General features: G+C 53.8%; 1 long non-coding RNA gene across 1 annotated transcript in view; it reads left to right on the top strand.

Annotated features, from left to right (window-relative positions):
• The window catches only part of LOC136311097 (uncharacterized), a 39,858-nt gene that overhangs the window by 3,399 nt on the left and 13,048 nt on the right, over positions 1 to 23,411 (top strand). The window contains exons 2-3 of the long non-coding RNA XR_010726686.1: positions 4,626 to 4,701; positions 4,864 to 5,117. This is a non-coding gene — a long non-coding RNA (uncharacterized lncRNA). The remainder of the gene's footprint in view (positions 1 to 4,625; positions 4,702 to 4,863; positions 5,118 to 23,411) is intronic.

Genomic DNA, 23,411 nt, shown 5'->3' with positions numbered 1-23,411 from the left:
CCGTGTTGAGGGCTCTTCCCGTTTTCAGGCTGCCGACTCCACGGTGGCTGCTCGCCTGGTGGCTTCTTTCTTGAGGTCATGACAGTGGGCTGCGGCCACGCCAGCCGTTGGCGGGCCGGGCGCCGGCGGGGACCGTGACACTTGAACCTCCCTCGCCCCGTCGGCGCGCTCCCGTCTCTCGGCTCTCTCTCTGGTTTAGCACCTTCCTGCCCGTGAGCCTGTTCTGTCCCTGCAGGGTTAGACTCGGGGCAGGGGGACGTCTGAGGCCCCGGGGGTGCTCAGAGCCTCACCCCGGAGAATTTGAGAAAATCGGGGACTGGAGTTAGACCTGGCTGTGCACGGTCACGCGCCTGTGGGGACCGAGGTGGCACAGGACCCCCACCCACAAGGTCGCCCCCGTGGCAGCCAGCACTCACGAGTGCACACGGACCCTCTGCGTGGAAGGGAGCTGTGGAGAGCTCAGCGAGCCGGCCTGGGGGCGGGGGTGGGGCGGGGCGGGGCGGGGGGAGGTGCTGGGACCCCGTTTCCAGGGTCTGTTCTCTGTTCTGTGATAGTCCTGCCACGCTAAAGGGTGCGCTCTTTGTGAGTGCTAGTTTGTCTGCTTCCTGGTTTTGATTTTTTTAAAAATCACTTTGCTAAAACCCTCCCCAAGGGGCTGTGTGCACCTCACACTGAGGTCACCCCGGCACACTGCACCCTCTGGCTGGTCCTCGGGGGGAAGGGCACGCATCCCCGGCCCTTACTGGGCTCTGTACCCACAGCTACACAGGAGCAGGCCAGCAGCCCTTTGCCTTTAGACACCCGTGGGTCCTCAGCCCGCCTGTGCTGTGGCACCACAGAGGGGGCAATCTTATTTCTCCTTCATTCTAGAAAGATGGGGCCCGTGCTCCCGACTCCTGAGGGCGGGCCCTGTTAGAAGATCTCCCACTGTCATGGCCAGAGTGAAGCTTTTCCCACGGTTCGTGTTGCTGAGCAGAGGCGGCCCTGGTGTGGTGGCTTGGCCGGGCAGCGAGGACAGCCGGGACAGGGCCCGGGTGCAGACCCAGGAGCTCGGGTCACGAGGGGCCTGGGGGGGGGCACTGTTTTGTGTCACTTGAAAATGAAGATCGGGAGGGAGATAGCTCCCAGAAGGCGCCTTACTTCTGTCATAAGACCAACTCATGAGAGATTCTGTCCTGTGCTCAGGGCGACACCAAAGGTATCAGCCCCGGTGACCGCCATGTTGAAACTGACCGCTGCTTGATGAGGGAAGAGGGAAGGCCCCGGAACCCTGGGCTGTGGGGGGCAGAGGTGACAGGCCATAGCAATACCAGTGGCAGAAGCATCCCAGACCTCCGCGGCGGGGGCGGTTAGGATGTCGGACTGTGGAGGAGGGTAGAGGCAGAAGACCCTGGAAAAAATCCACAAGACGGCCAGGAATCAGCAAAATGTTCTCAGTGGAGAATACCCCGGGAAAGATTAGAAATCAACATCTCCGTCCCAATTAAGAGGACAGAACAGCCAAGCCTCTCGGAGGCTCCAGTGAAGCACGTGAGTGAGAAACAGAACGTTTACTGGGGGTGAGGGGGCAGAGATCTGAACTTTCCTTTACTATTTGCAGGATTCTGAAACACATTCAAGTCTGACACCTTCATTGGATGGATCTGACTTAAGAAAATAGCAAGAACATTTATAATTTTATTTTAAATTTGATTTTAGGGGGGTGGAGAGAGAGAGAGAGAGAGAAAGGCTGTGGGGGAGGAGTGGGTACATGCCTTGACCAGGCAAGCTCACTATTTCAAACCAGCGACCTCAGTGTTCCAGTCGCTACTGTATCCACTGCACCACCACAGGTCAGGCAACATCTATAACTCGTAAGGTCTGTGATTTGCACCTGGCATCTTAAGGTTTTCATGCAAGTGAAGAAATGAAAGCTCCTTTAACATGCCTGCTTTTCCCTGGTTTCACATGAAATTTTCTTTCAGGGCTAAGAGGATCAATTCCCCGAGTTTCTGCGTAAACAATCTTGTCCCCATTCCAACAGGGCTCAGTAATGACAGTGCTTTAGGGACCTGGTTCCAAGAAAGTCTATGACACTCGAACTTCCTTTTGTCCTTTCCCTGGTGCAAAAAGACAGTGGCTGGTGGTGCACGTTTGGGACTTGAGGAAAAACCGAAGGGAATCAAGCCCCCGGCTTAAATCTATAAATACTCTTTATCTCTACCGAAATTACTGTCATCAGCCGAAACCATAAAACTTGAGCACATGTCTTCATGTAACTCATAGCAAATAGCAGAGAGATTTGTGAAAGGCATGGCCCAGGGGTCCCCAAACTATGGCCTGCTGGCCGTATGCGGCCCCCTGAGGCCATTTATCCGCCCCCCCCACACACTTCCGGAAGGGGCACCTCTTTCATTAGTGGTCAGTGAGAGGAGCATAGTTCCCATTGAAATACTGGTCAGTTTGTTCATTTAAATTTACTTGTTCTTTATTTTAAATATTGTATTTGTTCCCGTTTTGTTTTTGTTTTTTTTTTTTTACTTTAAAATAAGATATGTGCAGTGTGCATAGGGATTTGTTCATAGTTTTTTTTATAGTCCGGCCCTCCAACGGTCTGAGGGACAGTGAACTGGCCCCCTGTGTAAAAAGCTTGGGGACCCCTGGCGTGGCCTGTTCCCAGACCCTGTCTCGGGATGGCAGCTCCTCTCAGTCACCTGCTCATGGCAAGAGGGGCTGTCACTCCCTGGCTTGGGCCGGCTCCCTTCAAGATGGATGTTTCCCTGATTCGCTCCCCCACCTGCCTCTTGGCAATTGGGCTGTGAGCTCCTGGGGGTGGAGCTGGCACACAATGAGTGCTCAGTAGGCTCTAGTGGAATGAAAGCACTTTGACGATTTGCAAGGTTTGGGTGTGACACTCTGGTTTCCCGCCTCCGCGCACATGCGGTTTTCAGCACGCAGCGCTCACGTGAAGAGCAGCGTGAGGCCCCGACCGTGGCACGTGACACCGACATGTGTCCCCAAGGGCCCGTGCAGTGGGAGGACCTCCGGGTTGAGTCCCCACAGCGAAGCATGCTCACACTCAGGGTTGCAGGGGACCCCCTGAGGATCATCAAAAACAAGAATCCAAATCAGGACCCTGACAGAATACAGCTTCTAATGCGGGTCCGACTCTTTGGCTCCCTGAACCTCATACACTGTGCAGAGGAAGGTCCAGGCGGGACTGGGCCTTTGGGACTCGATCTCAGTTTTTATTCAGAGGATAATGAGAGACTCGGGAGCTTTCTGCGTGTAACGTCGAGCCACTGGGGCTGGGCAGTCCCTCCCTTTGGCCTAGCCGCGTAGCACCTGCTTGCGTGGCCGAGTGCCTCGGGCACGGGGTAGCAACACGCGCGCCCTTCTGGAAGTGCCCCTGTAGGCACTGAGCTCGAGAGAACTCGGGACCCAAAGGCTCGACCTCTTCCCCCGGGGCTCCCTGCAGGGGCCTTAGGCTGAGCTCTGGGTGCCTGCTTACGTCCAGCCCAGCCGTGGCTTCTAGCTCTCAGGAGATGTGCAAGCGCTCTGGCTCTGTGGCTGGACCGTGGAGGGGAGACATCGGCGTCAGACCACAGAGGCCCAGGCTTGATAAAAGGACAAACACCTATAATCAAAGTCAGGTTCCTAGAAGAGGGCTTGTGTGGCCCCACCATCATGACGTTTTTGTCCTGGAAAGAGCAGGTGCCTCAGCTTGAGAAGGCTGGGACTCATCCAAAAAAAAAGAGTTCCTCCTCCTCCTAGGCCACTTGGTTTGGCCTCTGCCTCCCCATCCTACCTACTTCTTCTGGCTCGCCTTTGATTGCTTTCAGTGACCTAGGTCCTGAGGTGCCCTGGTCCACCATCTATCTATCTACCCGGGAGGAACCCTCATGTTGGCATTGGGACCAATCACGCCAGTGGATCAGCTCTGGGCGGCGTGGCTGCGTCTTGGTTCACAGGCCTGAAGTTCCTGAACACTAATAACGAAGGGTTCCTCTTTATTCCCATTGGCCTTAAGGCAAAAAGGGGGCGGTAGTAAAACTACGGGCGGCAGAGGTAGGAACAAGGGGAGCCTCGCCCTGCCCCCTCTCTCTGCCCGTGCGTGTCTAGATGGCGGATGAAGTAAGAAGTCATAAAAATGACACCTGAAAGTATATAGTCTTGCAGATGAAGATACATGTTCAGTTTTACAGTGAGTGTCTACACACACACACACACACACACTCACACTCACACTCACACATTAAAATATAAAATGGTATTCGGTCTGTAGCGCATGCTCAGAAAACAGGCGTTCGATTTGCAGAACCAAGCAGGGTTTTAACTGCGGAGGGTGGATTTAAAAAAAGGAATACAGCCCTGACTCTCATTCATTAGTAACTCCAGAGCTTCTCTAGGGGTGCAGTGAGCAAGTGGAGTTCTCCTAGAGGCCCGTCCACGAATGCTTACACTGGGCACAGTGCTCGGTCACTGTCTGTGGAGGACAGCATGAGAAATTAAGAGACTTTCTGGAGTGTCTGTGGAATTTAGTTCAGTTGGAGGTATAGAGAAGGCTATATAACATTTAGATATTTATAAGAGTAAGGCTATGTGAGATGCTCTGATTACTGAAATTCACCCCGTGCTCCATCCAGGTCACAAGGGTTTTGAAAGAAGAGCAAGGAGAAAGGAATGGCAAAAGGGAAGGCCATCAGCCCTCTGGAAGGACAGGTGGGTCCAGGGTCCTGGCCCTGGCTGGACGCCTCGGGGAGCGGTCCCTCTGTCCGATGCTGAGGATTTCTTAGGCACTGCGGCCTGGGCGGGGGGTGGATGTAGGCCACAGGAAATAAAAGCACACAAGTAGTGAGCAGGGTCAATATCATTCTTTTTTAGTTCACAGCAACTAATGGAAAAAGAAATCAAAGGAAAGTGGGCGGCGAGAAGGAAGGGGAAAGTCATCCAAAATGAGCAGGAAGCATGAGGATTGGCACCTGCAATCGCATGGAGAGGTCGCCGAGCACCCTTTGGTGGCAGAAGGCATCTCAAAGGACCTGCAGGCACGCAGGGAGACACAAAACCCCAGCCGTTCTAGGCACTGGAGTCCCCGGCTCAAGGAGGGTTCCTGTTCGTTTTCTTGGTGGAGAAAGGTGAGTTGAGATTGAAAGATAGGGCCCTCTGCCCAACAAGGGGAAGCTATGCAAAGGCCGAGCTTGCGCTGGCTGCTGGCTGCGGCACTGCTGACCTGGGGCTAGGGACAGCGCCTGCCCTCGGCCACCCTGGGGGAGGGTCCAACCTTCCTTCCTCCGCCACCCATCTCCCCGCCCCCACCAGAGCTGCTGGGCACCCCACGGTCCTGTCAGTGCTAGAAGAAGAAAAAAATAAAAGAGGGTGGGAGGAGGCAGTTCAGGGGAGACAGCCATGGAGAGGGATGCCCCCCCCCACCCGGCCTGGCCTCTGGGAGACCCCGCTGGGAGCGGACACGCCCCATGCAGCAAAGCAGCCGGCCCCCTGAGAGCCGCCGGGGGGGGGGGGGGGGGGGGGCGTGGCGGGTGGCAGAGGGCCTCTTGGTCAGTTCAGACGCGGTATTTCTTAAAGAAAGGCTGGAGAGCAAGCACGCTTCACTTCCTTGAGCATCATCACAGCTGGGTCCAGCTCATTTTGGAGTAGCCCCGAGTGGGGCCAGTCCCGGTTTGGGGAAGAAGTCTGCGGTCAGAGAAACAGAGCGCCTTTGTCTCCACATGGAGCAGCCCGGCGTTCTCAGGCCCTGACACGGTCTTGTTCACACTTTCTGGGACTCCTTGTGGAGAAGCCTGGCTGGGGAAGGGCTCTGCCCTGGTGGCCGTCGGGGACTGTAACGCTTCACTGCGCCTGCGCCTGTGATGTGCAAAGTCTCTGCTTCCTTGGGATGTTTTCTCGGGCTCGTGAAGGCTCCACTAGTGTGTGTAAGCTAGAGAGCAGCGAACTTGGATGCAGGGGAGGAGAGAGAAGCAGCTGGTTGATTCAGGGGCTAAGGAGCTGAGGTTGTCACAATCTCAAGAGTGGTGTGCATAACAGTGACCTCTGTGGGGCCGCGGGGGGGGGGGGCGCTCAGGACCCACTGGAGAGCTCATCCTGATGAAGCTCTGGAAGGCCACAGGGTGAGAAGTATTTTGAGGACGCTGGAGCCAACTAGTCAGGAGGAGCCAGGAGGAGCGGGCGGGGCCGGGGCGGAGGGCTCTAAGGAGCACGTTCCTTCTCATCCACATCCACGGGCCGTCCCATCTGCCTTCCTCACATTCCCTTTTCCAAACCAGTTGTGGTCCTCTCCCCCTCCCTCTTTGACCCACTTCAATGCGGCCCCGCGTGGCAGCTGTCATGACGCCCGCTCTACCATGTGGAGTGGGCGGGGAACGTGTTCTCTGGCGGGTGTGCCCGCATCGTCTTCGCCTGGAATTTTGCAGGTTCCATAGCAAGTAAGTGCTGAATAGCCATCGGCCACACAGACTCAGCTAGTTTGGGAGGGCTCTGTGCCAGGATCGTGTACCCAACTGTCATACTCGGGTTGCGATTCTGAGGGGTTCTTTGCTCTAAGAAGCAGACGCCTCTAGTTCAGAGACGAGTATATTATCTAGTGTCTAATATATCTTCAGTTGCCAACGTAGAGTGGAACTCAGTCAATATCTTACCCAACTGTTTGATGTGCATATAGGAATGCAGATTTTTTTTGGGTGAATTAATCTTAGTTTACTTTGCTTTCAAAATCAGTTGCAAGCATCCTTAGGCCTGTCGTATTCATAGAAAGCATGTGGTGAGAGGAGCTAGGAGGTAGTTTCTGGCCTTTATTCTTTTTTTTTCTTTCTTTCTCCTCTGTGACCTGTGGCAAGCTGTTCAGTTGTTCTAAGTCTTCGATTCCCCATGAGTGAACCGAGACAGCAATCTAGCTCTTCTACCTCAACTTACAGATTTCATCTGGAGAATTATGCACAGATACGCACACATACACAACACCGTTGTGACGAGGCCCTCCTGTTCTTGCTGAAAGTGTGGTTCAGTCTATGGTAGGTTCCTGTGCCTGAGATGCCTGGCTTTTTTTTTTTCTCTCTCTCTATAACTGATACCAAGGAAAATAAAGGAATTTCTTCATAGAGATGGGTTATGGCATAGGACCCCCTGGTGCTCTTGAACACACACACACACTCATTTTCCCCTATGATATATAAATAGACACATAACCTTCTGGATTTGGGCCCTGCTATGGTCTTGCTATTGGCTGCCTGTGCTTTTGGCTTCAGCATCAAGACCAGAACAATTCAGCAAGTACCCCCAAACTAGACTGTGGCCTCCGAGGGCGCATGCAGTTGGGCCCACACTTGCCTCTCCAGCCCGCTTTCTCCTAGACCCCTCTGAGCTCCTGGTACCCAGCTGTCTTCAACAACATCCCGTGTGCCTTCCCTTCCCTTCCTTCCCATTGTTGCTCCTGCAGTTGCTTCTACCTAGAGCACCATCACCCTCTCCTCTGGCCCATTTCAACTAAGTAATCCTAGCTCATCTTTCAGATTTCAGCTCCTTTTCGAGACGCCCCCGCCACTAGATTGGGGCTTTGAGCTCTCATGGGGTTAGGCACTGTTCCTTGAAGACACCTGTCAGGGCAATATCAGTCCCTTGTAACCTCCAGCAGGCAGGGGCTGTCTGGCTGCTCACTGTTATCATCCCAGTGTTCAGCACGTACTAGTTGCTCAATAAGTATTTGCTGTATGAATGAATACATGCAGGATTTTTTATTTTATTTTTTTTACCTATAGAGACGGTACATCCGGGCTTGTCATGATGCTTCCCGAAGAATGCTCTGCAAGGCACCAGCTCATCTCTGGAGCCAGAGGCAGCCATGACCCTGCCCGTTAAGGAGAGACCTATTAGCTCAGTGGCTGGGCCCCTTTTCCCCAGAGCAGGCCCCCCAGAGAGTCCCAAAGTGGTCCGTCCGGCCCACAGGCTTGTGTAGATCCTCAGTGCCCCGTGTGCGCTGAGCCTCAGGCCTCGTGCCTGTGTCCCTGCCCCCCTCTGTCCTCTGCAGCCTTTCCCAGCCCTGTTTGTAGGGGCTGGCGGGACCCCGCTCCCCCGAGCTCCACTTCGGGGTGTCCATGTCCTTCCCTGGGCTGTGAATGCTGCCTTGCTCGAAGCCCGTCTTTTAACTGCTGTTTTCAACTGCCTTTGGAATACTCTGTCTCTAAGATTCCGAGGGGTTGGTGCCCTGGCTCCGCAGCCCTGTGGACCACAGGACCCTGAGCAGCAGGTCTGGGCCAGCGTCTCCGGAGTGGGCTCAGCGCACCGTGTGCGGTTGTCCCCTTAGCAGAACGGGCTGGTCCGACTTTTTAACCAGATTCTACTTGGCTTCCCAGGGCCCTCAGCCTGAGCCCTCGGGCTGCCAGCTCACAGCCTGAGCGGTTTCCTGAGCCCTCGCTGAGAAGAGCCTCACGGGGGGGGGGGGGGTACGCTAGCCCTCTGAGCTGAAGAAAGTTGGGGGGCCAAAGGACTTCCTGCCGCCTCACTCGGCCCAGTCCTTGGGACAGCCGTGACATTAGCCTGCAGCTGCCTCAGAGCAGCACTGGTCCGGACACTGGGACTGCTCCTCCTCTCCACCCTCTAGGCCAGGGCCTGGCGTGTGTGTCGCTTACAGTGGCATCCTCTGGAGTCACAAACGCTTTTAGCTCTAAGAAATCTTAACTTGTGTCCCTCATCCCCACCAACGGCCTTGGGCTTAGCCTGCTCCTTCTGGGCTCCTGTCTTGCCTGGGGAAGCGGGGGGCCTCCCTCTTTGTTTGACTGTGTCTTCAGTAACACCTTGATGTTCTGTACGGGGAGGTGCAGGCCTCTCCTCCGAGCAGGCTGTGGCTGCTTCGGGTACTTCTGGAGCAGGGCTGTTTGTCCTTCCTTCCTTCCTTCCTTCCTTCCTTCCTTCCTTCCTTCCTTCCTTCCTTCCTTCCTTCCATTCGTCCATTCACTCACTCATCATTCATCTATTCATTCACTCACCCTATTCAGTTATTTTATCTCTCTTGAGCCCCTATGTGCCAGGGGCTAGTGAGGTGCTGAGGATGCAGAAAGCGCCAGGCACACAGAAACAGACATTCACCCTCAGAGAGCCCCCCGCCCCCACCTGTGTGAGCGAGGCAGGCTGGAGGGGCCGGGGACGTGTGAGCGCCGGGGACACCTTGGCCGGGGACACCACGCTGGGGTGCTATGGGAGCTTGCAGACCCGGTTTAGAATTTTAGTCGTTTTAATCCAAGAAGCCTTGGGAGCCAGTGAAGGACTTTTAAGGAGAAGAGAGAGATGATTACATGTGGGCTTTGGTCACTTTTTTGTTTTCTTTTTCTAAAATAAAGATGGCGCTAGCCACTGTGTGGAGCACCAGTTAGAAGGCAGGAGAGACGGAGGGTCAGGAGGTGGCCCCGGGAAACACTGGCTTCAAGAACAGGAGCGGCTTGGGCTGGTGTGGCTGGGTCCGCAGCCCAGGTGGAGGAAGGGGACAGAGGGCCAGAGGTGGGGATGGCGAGGGGTTGGAGGGGGGGTGGCGTGTGCATCTGAGGGAGGTGTGGTGGTCTTGGGGCCTGAGTGGTCGCCGTATTCCTGAGGCGGAATCCATGTCCGGAGTTCACGGGAGACCTGACCTGTGGGTGGAAATGGGCGAACTGTCTGCTTACTCCATGGCCGTGAGTGAGCTTGCCAGGAAAACAGACTAGAAAATCAAGGGGGTCCCAGGGAAATGGAGGCTGCGGGGGGGAATGGCCGGAGAAGGAGGAAGGCCAGCACGGCTTAGCCCGGACGGAGTGTCTTTGCTTCCTGCACACGACTCACCTAGGGCGATGCTCCTGTCACAAACACGTCCCCTGCAAGATGTGGGGAGAAGAGGAGAAAGCCATCGCTGTGTCCTCTGGGAAGGGCAAGGGGGCCCCTCCCGAGGGACTCTCAGGCCCTTTGGTGGCAGTGTGTTTCTGAGAGGTGGGAGCAGGCGTGGAGAAGCGTACGGAAGTTCGAGGCTGGGCAGCAGCGTTTTCTCCGTCCGTCCGTGGGTCCCTGGGCTGTGAGTCAGAGATCTTATAAAGGAAGAAGAATAGACAAGAGTTGTGTGTGTGGGGGGGAACTGAGAAGCCTTGATTCGAGATGGTGGGGTGGTGAGAGGGGAGAGCAAGGCCTGCCCTGGCCACTGGCCACTGGCCTCCCAGAAGGGCCAGCTTCCACGGTCTGCTGGGTCTTGAGAAAGGTGGACGAGCTCCTTGGATACCTGGCCCGGAGGTTTTCTAAAGCAGTAAGAAACAGGAAGGTGTCTGTTAATGCCAAAGATAAGAGGGAAGCAGAAGAGAGACTAAGGCAGGGGTCCCCAAACTTTTTACACAGGGGGCCAGTTCACTGCCCCTCAGACTGTTGGAGGGTCGGATTATAAAAAAAACTATGAACAAATCCCTATGCACACTGCACATATCTTATTTTAAACTAAAAAAAAAAAAAGCAAAACACAAAACGGGAAACAAATACAATATTTAAAATAAAGAACAAGTAAATTTAAATCAATAAACTGACTAGTAGACTAGTATTTCAATGGGAACTATGCTCCTCTCATTGACCACCAATGAAAGAGGAAGTGCGGCGGGGGCCGGATAAATGGCCTCAGGGGGCCGCATGTGGCCCACGGGCCGTAGTTTGGGGACCCCTGGACTAAGGGGAACTAAGAGGTTCCTGGAGGAAGCAGGTTAAAGACGTAGGACCCTGGTTCCGTGTTTACACGGGTTCTGAGAAAGTCACTGAGCTCCTGCAGCTGCTCTGCTCAGCCCAGGCTTGTGGAGCTGCTCAGAGCATCCCCGGGGTCCAGGGAAACGCGGCAGGGGAGAGGCGGGCTGAGAGAGCTGGGAAGAGGCCACCAGTGCAGGTGACCTCAGCCCGTCAAACCCCCTCCCTCACCCCCCGGGCCAGGGTGCCGCAGCTCGGGGCAGGCCGCAGCCCCTTAAAGCCCGGGGGCCGCCTGCCGATCTCTGCCTGGCCATGCCAGGCTGCGCCTGCAGAGGCCGTGGTGGCCTCTCCCACCATGTGGAGGCAGAGCCGCCCCGCCAAGGCGCAGGCCGGAGAGCGCGGCTGTAGAAGGGAGTGGGAGGGTAGGGGGTAGGCAGAATGGAGCTAGAGGACATTTTCAGACCCCCTTTGGGGTGTGACTTTCTCATGCCCTCTAAGACAAGACTTATGCTGAGCCAAAAAAAAAAAAAAATGGTTTTTAGGGGGAAGCAGTAGTCTCAGTACGGGCACCAGAGGGGGCTGCCGTGGCCTCAAGGAGACAGGTTTGGGGGTTCTCCCAAGGTGGGAGGTGGCAGTCCTGCACCTCCAGCCCTCAATTTCCCTACTTGTCAAATGGGGATGGGAGAGTAGTCCCTGCTTCCTGGGGTGGTTGTGAAAGGTCTGGGAGTTAGGTTTTATGTGAAATACTTAGAAATTACAGATGCTGGTTAACGCTTTCATAATTTCCCGAGCACTGTCCATTTACCTGAAGTTCTTGGACCATGTCCCCTTTTGCTGTGACCCCATGCTGCCCCAAAAGGCAGACGTTTCAAGTTCACCATTGAATTGTAATGGGAATAAGACTTGGTTTTAGGACTGCCTATTAGTATCGCTTGGAGAATTTCTTCGCTGAAGAATGCTTATTTGAGTGGAAGGGATACAGAATTGGGAAGCCAGAGGACCACATACAAATATTTGCTTGAGTATCTTCCTTATGCTGGGACCAGTGCTGGGTACTGGGACTTCAGTGATCATCAAAGAGGTGGTACCTGCACTAACAGAGCCGATGACTCTGTTTAGAGACAGAACAAAAATGAGTTAAAAAATAATAATAATTATTTTTTTTTGAGATAAGAGAGGGGAGATAGTGAGTTACACTCTAGCATGTGCCCTGACTGGGATCTGCCTGGCAACCCCATCTGGAGCCGATGCTCAAGTACTGAACTATTTTTGGTGCCTGAGGCCGATGCATTTCAGCAGACCTACTCAGCATTTGGGGCCATGCTCAGACCAATTGAGCCACTGGCTGTGGGAGGGGAAGAGGGAGAGGATGGGGTGAGGGAACAGGGAGAAGCAGATGGTCACTTCTTGTGTGCCCTGACCAGGAGTTGAATCCAGGAAGTCTTTATGCTGGGCCACCGGCCAGGTTCAACAGATTTTGATTAATGCCATAAAAGGGCAAGAACCCAGAGGGAATAATAGGATTGAGGTTTCCTAACTCTGGGTCACGGAAACCTTCTCTGATAAGGTTCCATGAAGCCACTTCTTGGTCACCCGAAAGCAGGGGTAGGGGGGATAGGGAGAGGGGAAGAGCATTTCAGGTAGGAAGCAATGTTATTCCATATGAGGTGACTTTGGGGACCACTCTGAGCACTGATTCCCCTCTTTGTAAATAGGGTCCTCCCTCTCTGGTTGGGAAGAAAGGCCCCCAGAGTTCATGAATTATTTAGAAGCGAAAGGAAGTGAACGTGTCTGGGGAGGCAGTGGTTTTGGGGACAGGAGCTGGCAGAGCTGAGTCTCACAGAGCGGGAAGCTGAGATTTCAGTGTGGAGCCGTTGGTTCCTACCTCACTGTTCAGCATCTGTCCTGGGGGAAGGTCAGGGTTCATACTCTTATTCTTCTTCGCCCCCCCTGCCCCCATTATTTGGCAGAAACAGAGAGGCAAATGGGCTTTTTCCCTGGGTGCTCAGAAATAGGACCTCCATCCACCACTAGATTTTATCGCCAACAAGTGTCTGGCGGAAATGAGACTCCAAGGTGGGGCTCTCTATGGGAAGCACTGCTAGCTGCCCTGCAGTCCTTCCGCTATAGCGGGGTATGTGGGATCAGGACCCAAACTTCACTGGGGCTTTGAAAAAACAAACCAACCTTGCGGACACGCAGTGAAGTAAGCCAAGGGCCAGGAATGAATGAATCCGGGAACAGCTCCCCTCGGGAGGAACGGAGGCGGGTCTCCCTGGGATGGGGCGTGGGGCATCCGCGGAATCTGAAACTCAAGGGACCGTGTCGTGCTGCTGTTGGTGGCATAGGGTCACCGCGACCATTGGTGGCCACCCAGGCAGCACCTAACATTACAGTTTGTGTGTTCTTGGCGCGAGTGTTCCCGCGCTGGTGATTCTGAGAACATTTAGGGAGAGGGGAACGTCAGCCGGTTGGTGAGGTTGCCGAAAGCAAGACAGAGCAAGGCCGTGTTGGGGTGGACGTTTCCTCAGCTACAGGGTCCTTGAAAGGCCGAAGCAGGCATGCTATACAGTAAAGGGGTTCTTTTCCCTCGAGGGGAGAAAGTGAGGAGGGGGACCCACTCGAAGGCAAGGAGGTAGGAAGAGAGAGCATTTACACAGACCTCAATGTTTGTGTGTGAGCGCGCATGTGCATCTATGTGTGTGTGCGCCCTGCTCCCGGCTCCCCAGCCCCCTAAAATGTGGCAACTTGTTTTCTGGCTCTCATTGCTCCATCCTCGATACAAAAAGTATGTCGATTTTCCTTGATCACTCGTATAGCCGAAACGAGGTCTCCAGTTCTGTAGCTCCCAGCTCACGTCCGGGCTCCGCTGACTGGTCTGGAAAGTATCTTCTTGCACATTTCTTCCGCTCTGTTTAAATGGGTGGAAAGTTAGTCTTCAGACATAGCTACCCGAGGGGTGTGTGTGTGTGTGTATGTGTGTCTGACTTTCCTACGGAAGTTAGGTAGGGGATCTATTTACATGTCACCCTGTCCGGCTACTCATGCTCCTTGGGATCTTGAGTCCTGAACTGGGAGGTTCGGGACTCTTAGAGAGGTAGTGGGATCACTGGGGGTGATGAGTTTAGAGTTCCTTTGTGGGGGCTACTAGGTCATCACTTTTGCAATAGGGAGGTGGCCATCCAATGTTTAGTGTGACGGATCCCAGCTCTCTGACTGGGTAGCCCTGCAGGGCAGGGGGGGTCAACTCTGTTTCTACCTTCCTTAAGGTAAAGCAGCAGCATTACGTATGGTTGATGAATGGTTGTTTTCACTGAATTAACCTTGTAACTTGGCAGAACTTTCTAATTGCCACTCTGTTTACCAAGAGACTGCTCCTCAGTCAGAGTATGTGTGTGTGTGTGTGTGTGTGTGTGTGTTCCATTTTCCCTGTTTGGGAATCTGGTAGGAGGTGGGCAAGAGCGCCTCTGCCGTCTTACACAGAAGTTCTAGGATCCCTGACAAGACCATTTTCATGAAGTATAACTTGTTAGTGCTGCTTTCAGGGAGAAAAGCTCGAGGAGCTGAGGATAGGAGGGACTTGACTGTCCCCAGAGCTTTGCAGTTGACAAAGAAGACGGCACCAGGAGTGTGTCACCCTTCAGTGTGTTCCCAGGGAGCGGTATAACTCTAGTCCAGTGAGTCAGTCCCTTTAATGGAGTGACCTTTCTCAGGAATATTTCTCACGTGGGTGACCCTGAGACATGGCAGTTACTGAGGCCACTCTATTTCTATAATGTCTCACGGTCGTCGGCTTTTTTTTTTTTTTTTTCCAGAGAGAGAGAGTCAGAAAGAGGGATAGATAGGGACAAACAAACAAGAACGAGAGAGATGAGAAGCATCAATCATTAGTTTTTCGTTGCGACACCTCAGTTGTTCATTGATTGCTTTCTCATATGTGCCTTGACCAGGGGGCTACAGCAGACCGAGTAACCCCTTGCTCAAGCCAGCGACCTTGGGTCCAAGCTGGTGAGCTTTGCTCAAACCAGATGAGCCCGCGCTCAAGCTGGCGACCTCGGGGACTTGAACCTGGGTCCTCTGCATCCCAGTCCGATGCTCTCTCCACTGCGCCACCGCCTGGTCAGGCTGCCGGTGGCTTTTAAAAGAAGTGTTTATAAAATGTAGAGTGTTGTATGACTTGGGATAAGCCAGTTGGGCCAGCAGGCTATACTTGAGCCCCCAAGTAGATCCCTGAATGACCAGGCATGCGTACTGTGGGGAAACAGCCCTGGGGCCCCGGGGAATGAAGAAAACCCAGGCTATTTAAAACGAAAAGGGGGCTCTACAAACAGGAAGTGAAGTCTGAAGACCAGACCTCTCTGCAAAACTCCCCGTCGTGTCTTCAGATTCAGAGGGAGAGAAGTGAATGACATATAGCACAGAACTTCCAACCCTGAAGGGTCTAGGAGACTCGGGAACCCATAGCCCGTCCCTTAACTGCCTGCCCGTCGCCCTGTCTCAGCCAGCGAAAGAAACAAAAGGAAAAACTCAAGTGTTTGGAATCAGACTGTGGGATCTTACTGGGAAGGGGTCAGAGAAGTCATTCCATCCCATCTCCCATTTTTCACAGTGAGGTCTCCTCACCCCCAACCCTCCCGCCACACTGGTGTCTTACAAGTGACCCACTTTGGTCTATAGGTAATGTGACGGAAACGTGTCATTGCAAAGGACAACAGTTTCTTTCCTTCACGAGGCCAGGGCTATGGGGGGCTAGGGTCAGAACTCGTCTGCGCCTCTTGAAGCCATCCCATTGAAAATAAAAGTCTGCTCTTGTGGGAATTTTCCCGTGTGGGCCTGGAGACAGAGCGTGCACCATAGCTGTCTCTCTCTCTCTCTCTCTCTCTCTCTCTCTCTCTCTCTCTCTCTCGGGGTCCGAAGAGCTGTGTTCTGTGACAGGTGGGGTCACTGGTCGCGAGAGGCTCGGGCAGCTATCAGACGGGGTGTGGTCACGCTTGCTCTCTCTGGGACGGGCTGCTTATCTGACACTGTGGGAGGGACACCCCCCTGGAAAGGAAGGAGATGACACCGGACATCTATATCTACCAGGACAGGTTCATACAACGTTCAGGAGTCCCTCTCACGGGGAATGCAGGATTTCAGGAGGGAGGGTTACCTGTCCGTCAGTCATACAGATAGGAGGGTAAGGGGAAACCGGGATGTGAAAATGGGAGCCGGGGGTGGGGGTACAGAAGTGACGTCACAGGACTCAGGGAGTAGGGAGTGTGGGAGGACAGACGCAAGTGCTCTGCTGAGGCCACGGTGGGGGGTGTCTGATGCCGCTGTGTCCGGAGCCCGGGCTGGCTCGGAGCAGGTCCGGTTTCGCTTTTCAGTGAGCTGCGCCTCAGCCTGCACGTCCGTCACACACATCCCTCGCAAAGGGACGATGTGGCAGTCACCGCCCCCCTCCCTTAGTGGGGCTGTTACAGGGGGCTAGCCAAGCCGGTCTGCACCAAGCGCTCTGATGTAGAGCTGGGATCCGCAATCCCACACAGGAGTCGTTTTGAAACTCAGAACCTCGGAGGATGGCCTTTCTGGGATCATCTTGGGAGACTCTCCCGAGTAATCATTTACTGGACGACAGTGCCAGTTGTAGGAGAAATTCACAGCCCTCCGTTTCGTTACGTCATTGTGCTCGGGGGTGTCCTTTGCCATCTTGGAGGCATTTATGAGTCAGGTGGCTGGTGGTGTGGCCGCCTCCCTCCGGGAGGTTTGGAAGGGTGCTGGGCCGGCCACTGGACGGGGACACGGAGGCTTTGCGGCCGTCAGCCTGGGCGGGAGTCCGGGTCCTCGGACTCCTCTGAGTCAGTTTCTTCATGCAGGTCACCTGTGCTGGGCAGGGACAGCTGGACTCTGGGACCTGAGTCACAGCCTGGGCCCGCCAGCTGTTGACAGTCTATTAGGGGAGATAAAAAAAAATATGATAGTGTATGACTGGATGGATGAAAAGGGAAAACGATCAGAGAGCAGGAAAGCACAGGAGAGTGAGAGAGAGAGTCCGCCTCTACCTGGGCCACTCGGAGAGGCAGGGATTATGCTGCGTTCTGAAGTGTCAGAGCCAGATGGTTGAGCAAGGGCGGGATCAAATTGAGGTCTCTCTGCAGGTGAAGCTGACAGACGGTGTGTGGGCACTGGTGACTGCTGACTGCGATCGTGGGGAAGGGGGACGTCCAGCCCATTCCCAGGTTTCCAGTGTGAGATCTGGAGCAAATGGAAAGAGAGATATCCCCTCCTCCCCCCCCCCCCCCCAGGCAGTATGTGCATTGTATGAGATGCTTGATGTGTGGAAAGGCTGGGCACACAGTAGGATCTCAATAAATGTGACTCCTTCCTGTCTCCTCGGCAGCATAAGTTCCAACTGTTTTATTATTATTGTTCGGAGCCAAAATGAAGATACGAGGGTTTATGAAGAGGTCAAGATTCCTGTTGAAATTCGGTTGGCTTGCAGCTGAGCTTCCTCTGGCTAATAATGCAGGGTGGGGTAGCAGTGATCTGGCTCTGCTGAGCCATTTTTTTTTTATAAGTGACCACACTGGTTGGCTGACAAGTTGGCACATAAGAAGGAAATGGTCAGAAGCAAACCTCACCAGAAAGTCACAGCGTGACCTGTGTGTTCATTCGCCAGCGGGGCTTTGCTCTGTCCAGCCAGCCCTCCCTCTCTCCTGGGTTCCTTTGCTTGTCAGTCATGAGCATCACGCGGCTCCCTGGATCTGCCTGAGGCTCCATAGAGAATCCCCACTCCTCCCCAAATGGCACTGACCTCCCCCCCCCCTCCCAGCTCTGTCACCATGTGCTCTGCGTTTGCTCAGAGCCTTGTGCTTTATTCAGATCCCAGTTCTGAAGAGCTTCTTGAACGGCCCTTTTGATGTCTGTCATGGAGATGGAGACGCCCCGTGTTACCTCTCACCCCTCCGCCCTGGGCATTTCAACCTGGAGTCCCAGGGACCGAGGAAATGGGATTTCCTGCAGGTCCCTCTGGCTCCGGCCTGCAGCCTGCCCAGCGCTAACAGAGCTTTGTGAATCCAGATAAACAGGCCGGTTCTGTTGGCAGGTGCTGCGGGGCTGGAGGAGTGAGTGCCTGGCCCCTTGGCACGGACACTGCCTCAAAGAGGGAGGGGACCTCGGGTGTGGGGGGGAGGGAGAGAGAGAGAGAAACTCAATCACAGTGCGAGAGCGGGAGGAGGCTTTTAGTCCAAGTGCCCGTCACCGGGGGGCAACTGATAGCATCACCCACCCGGTCCGGTTACATCTCCCTGCCTCCCCGGAGCACTAATGAGAAGCCAGCGGTGGATACCAGAGAAGGTGGTCCCCAGTGAGCGGGAAGGGGGTGGCTGGCCGGGGTGGGGGGTGTGGGTGGGGGGCTGGGGAGGAGGGAGAGCCCAAGGAGAAGAGAACCACACAGGCTGTGCGACTGGAGCAAGAGCAGCCAGTAGTCTTGCCTCACCCAGTTCCCCGAAGACGGGCGGTGATGGCTTCCCTCACAGGAAGGCGGTGTGGCCTCGGAAAAGCGTGACCCCTTTTAGAAACAAAGTCCCGCGTCTTCCAGGACAGCCTGCGCCGATTTTGGGGGCGCCTCCACCAGCCGTGGCTACTGTTGGGCTTGCTGTTGCTAGAGAATGTGCTCAGCCTGGTGTCTCCTTCCCTGAGCAGCTGGCCCCTGAGGGCATTCTGTAGCCAAACCCCATCCCTAACTCCCACCTTGGTGGCGAGGAAGACGGGGTTGTAGCGTTCTGGACAGATCGATTTAGCTCTCTGATGATTTATCTGGAACCAAAACAAAAAAAAATGCCTCCTAATGGCCACAGCACCATCTTTCCCTCAAAGTGATGCCTTGTTGTTGTTGTTTTTTTAAACTGAGTGTTTTTCCCAGGGCCTGGTACTTTGTGGGCACTGATGCCACAGTAATCCTACCGAATAGGCACTGTTGTCTGTGCTCCCTGTCCCCAGATGGCAGATAGAGAAACGGAGGTCTGCACAGGTTAAGTCACACCTGTAAGTGAACAGCGTGACCCAGCATGAGCAAACCCATGCTCTCTAACTCCGAGTCACGTCTAATGGGACGTCGCAGAAGGTTGTCCCCCCCACCCCCCACCCCCGCCCCGCCCCGGTTAGAACAGGCACGGCCAACAACCCGCGATTAAATTTTTAATATTCTCCGCACGACGCACCGTGGAAATGAAATAAGTGGTACTTTTAAATCGTTATACATAAACTACGATATCTTTGGACAACCATGAAAGTTAAAATCTCAGCTACTCAGAGTTGGAAGCGTCTCTGCTTATCGGAAATCGAGGTATTTAAGAAGATAGTGATACAGGGAAAAGAATTCCGCGTGTGACTAGTCAATCTAGTGTTAATGTCCAAATAGTTGGTCAGATGGATTCCTGATACTTCTTTATTTTTAAAAAAAATTCCATTATAAAGATTCTTTTTTGGTTAATTTGTTGTACTAAATTACTTACACTTATTCATAAACAAATTATATAATAAGATTTTGTTTACTTAAATGAATCATTTTTGTAGTTAACATTTTTTTTAAATTTTGTTTTATTATTATTATTTATTTTTTTACAGAGACAGAGAGAGTCAGAGAGAGGGATAGACAGGGACAGACAGACAGGAACAGAGAGAGATGAGAAGCATCAATCATTAGTTTTTCATTGCACGTTGCAACACCTTAGTTGTTCATTGATTGCTTTCTCATATGTGCCTTGACCGCGGGCCTTCAGCAGACCGAGTAACCCCTTGCTGGAGCCAGCAACCTTGGGTTCAAGCTGGTGGGCTTTTGCTCAAACCAGATGAGCCCGCGCTCAAGTTGGCAACCTCGGGGTCTCGAACCTGGGTCCTCTGCATCCCAGTCCAACGCTCTATCCACTGCACCACCACCTGGTCAGGCACATTTTTTAATTTTAATATTTCGTCGGGCCTGTGAAAAAAAAAAGTTTTCTTTCTAATCTGGTTTCGGGGGCAAACACTGTTGGCCATGCCCGAGTTAGAATGTGGTGCCTGTCACTTTTGGGACAACTCACCGCTGCTTTTTCTTTGTTCACTTGTCTGATGGGAAGAAGCTCTGCTGGCCACTAGTGCTGGGGACAGGAGTGTGTGAGGGGGGGCTCTGTGCTGAGGGGTGGGAGCTGCATGCAGGCCGGAGCTGACCCGGCATGACCGACCGCCTGGCCGGGGCTGCGTGGAGATAAAGTGGGAAGGGCTACCCTCTCCTGGGGTGGGCTTTGGACTCGAACAAGCGCTCACAGGGGCTTGTGGCAGGGAGGTGACCGAGAGCACATCCGTGTGGAAGAAATAACGTTTCGCAGCTTACTTCACGAGACAGGCCCTTCAGCTCCCACATGCCTTTTGTGGAATGCCTTGTGCCCAAACCTCGTCTGTTTTTCCAGTTGCTGTTACTTTTTGGTCCCTCCGCTGGCTATTTACTCCAAGGATAGCAGGCTCGGCCTCCTGTGGGGGGACCAAGAGCCTGGGTCACGGTCTGGCCCACCTCCAGGCCCGGGTTCTGATGCAGCAGATGTTTGTGATGTGTCTGCACGAGGTCCTTCATGCTACGCTCTGGCTTTCACGTCAGGCACAGCAGGAACTTGGGGTGAAATCTCAAGGCGGGGCGCCTGGGGATTTGACCACGTGGTTCCTGCTAGACACACCGTGGATAATCATTGACGAAAATTACTCCTGTTTCCGTGTGTCCCACTGAGTTTGGGAGGCATCAAGGCCCCGGTTAGAACCAAAAAAAATTACAAAAGTCATATGTAATTTTAACAGTTATTCTGAGCAAATTTTATTGTTCCCCAACCCTCATAGCTTTATGGGCTCTGAGTCAGTCTAATTCAAGAATTCTCAACCAAGACACTGGTAAACACGTAAACTAGAAATTCTAAGTGCTGGGTGGCTGTCCTGTGTATTGTAGGATGTTTAACAGCCCTTCCCCCCCCCGTCTATACTCAGTAGAGCAGGGGTCCCCAAACTTTTTACACAGGGGGCCAGTTCACTGTCCCTCAGACCACTGGAGGGCCAGACTATAAAAAAAAGTATGAACAAATCCCTATGCACACTGCACATATCTTATTTTAAAGTAAAAAAACAAAACAGGCACAAATACAATATTTAAAATAAAGAACAAGTAAATTTAAATCAACAAACTGACCAGTATTTCAATGGGAACTATGGGCCTGCTTTTGGCTAATGAGATGGTCAATGTGCTGCTCTCACTGACCACCAATGAAAGAGGTACCTCTTCCGGAAGTGCAGCGGGGGCCAGATAAATGGTCTCAGGGGGCCGTATGCGGCCCGTGGACCATGGTTTGAGGACCCCTGCAGTAGAGACTAGTGGTGTCACGCAGCTGTGATAACCGAACACATTTCCAGGCCTTGTCCAACCCCCCCTGGGAGACAACGTTGCCGCAGGTTGAGAACCACCAGTCTGGGTCACGTTCTAATGCTAGCTTCTTGACTTCTGAGTAGAGGGGACTGTGGCAGGTGACTCGAGCCGCGGGAACCTGAATCGACTCACTGGGAGACGGGCAATCCTCGTATCTGCCTCTCACGCTTGTGGAATGCCTCTCCACCCCCGGAGTCTCCTTCCTGACGACCAGCCCACACGGCACGGTGAAGGCCCCCTTCCCACTGTCCACCCGGGGCTGGGTATCCGTGGGGCCCACATCCACAAAGGAATGGCCAAGGTGGCTAGCTACGTACGCTACGGAGCCGGACTCCCCCCTGGACCGGCAGATAGTGTGCTGGCTCTTTCGGGTGTGGGTGCTTGCAGAGCATGCTGGGAGCCCGCTGGGCCTGGCTTGGAGCCGCGCTCATCAGAGTTGCTGTGCACCCAGCACGCTGCTACTACCCTCATTCTTGTCTCCTTTGCAGAGATCTGCACAAGACTTTTTTTTTTTTCCCCCCCGAACCCTGCTCTCTGTGCTTGTCTTGCACACCCTCTCCGCACAGTGCACAAATGGTTAAGGGCCTTTGGCTCGGCCGCCTCCCCCGTCACTGTAGACTACCCTGGAAGGATTGAATGAAATGGATAGGACTAACGTTACATCGCTCAAATCCCCGAAGAAAGGGTAGCTGGGCGGATAGGAGGGAGGAATGACCCCAGAGAAACAGCTGTCAAGGGCAGCCATTGGTTTATCTTTCATGGAAAGGGAGACGCAATGAATTCTAAATTAAGAGGGACCAGAGGCGCAGTCGTTTATCGGTCTGGCAAGGCCGCCACGGCCCACGCTGGCGCTTTAGACGTTCCGACGGCCATCTCCCTTGTGCCGAGTCCCGGGACGGTCTGTGTCTGGCCCAGCCGCGTCTGAGGAGGGCTGTTTGTGTTCCCTGCAGGAGAATACTATCGGAAGGCCTGGAGCCCACAGGCTGGGCACGCCGACACTGCCTGTCCCGTCTGCCTGCCGAGGGCGGGCCGCAGGTCGGCAGGGGCCTCGTCGGGGTGCCAGTGGCGTGGGGCCTGGCACCAGAGGGCTGGCAGGCCTGCTCTGGTTCCTGCGGTTCCTCCCCCTACCTGAGCCTCATTGAAACTTGGCTCGCTTAACCTTTTAAATAGGTGACACGAGGCAGGTTATTTCATCCCTTGGAGACTCAGTTGCTTTATCTTTAAAACGGGGGTGTGGCCCTGGCCAGTTGGCTCAGTCCCGGTTGGGAGGGAGCGTTGTCCCTAAACAGCAAGGTTGTGGGGTTAATTCCCAAGTCGGGGCACGCACAGGAAGCAGCCACCGAATGCACAACTGAGTGGCACACAGATGAATGCTCCTTTCCTTCTCCCCTCTCTCCCCCTTCCTCTTTCCGTCTCTCTAAAAATATCAATAAGAAAGGAAGTTGAGCCCTGGCTGGATGGCTTGGTTGGCTGGAGTGTCACTCTGGAGCGTGGAGGTGGTGGGTTCGATCTCTGGTCAGGGCACATAGAGGAGCGGCTCGATATTCCCGTCTCTCTCTCTCTTTCCCTGCCTCTCTCTCTAAAAAAAGGAGAGGTATACTGTCACTGAGGTAGACATCTTAGGGACACTGTGTATTGAATCTAGCCCAGAGGGCTGTCCCAGTGACGGAAGGCAGTATTATTTGCAAGGGAGTCAGGGAGTGGCGGAGCAGGGATGCCAGCCTCTCTCTGCCGACTCCAAGAACTATGTTCTGTCCCTCACGTTGCAGCTGCCAACCTTTAGGACACATGTGCACCGAGGAACTGAATCGATTGTTGACGAGAGCAAGGAATATCGTCTCAGAATGAGGTTCCTGCCTCCCCACCCATTACCTGTGCATGTCGCCACAGTAGCTTACTTTATTCCAGAGACCATAACAACCGGTCGGGTAGTAGCACCTCCTGTGGAGAAGGACGTGCTTTGTCTGTCCACCTCCAGGAGGCACCCTGGGGTTGGGACTACAGGGGCGAAAGAGAGAAATGACTCATCAAGGCAAATTAATTGACAGAGAAATGGTACATATAGTAAGTAGTAGGTGGTGAATGCTAAGGAAGAATTACATCTTCTGAAAACCACATCATTAATTGTATGACATTATCGATTCACCTTTGTTAATGAAAAAGTTAGGGAAAGTGAGTTTTTCTTTTTCTTTTTTTAGGTGAGAGGAGGGGAAATAGGGAGGCAGACTCCCGCATGGGCCCCAACCGGGATCCACCTGGCAACCCTGACTGAAGCCACCCGATCTATTTTTAGCATCTGGGGCTGATGCCCTCC

This window comes from Saccopteryx bilineata, chromosome 7 (assembly GCF_036850765.1).
Source record: "Saccopteryx bilineata isolate mSacBil1 chromosome 7, mSacBil1_pri_phased_curated, whole genome shotgun sequence".
NCBI lineage: Eukaryota > Metazoa > Chordata > Mammalia > Chiroptera > Emballonuridae > Saccopteryx > Saccopteryx bilineata.
This window is presented reverse-complemented; position numbering and strand designations above follow the sequence as displayed.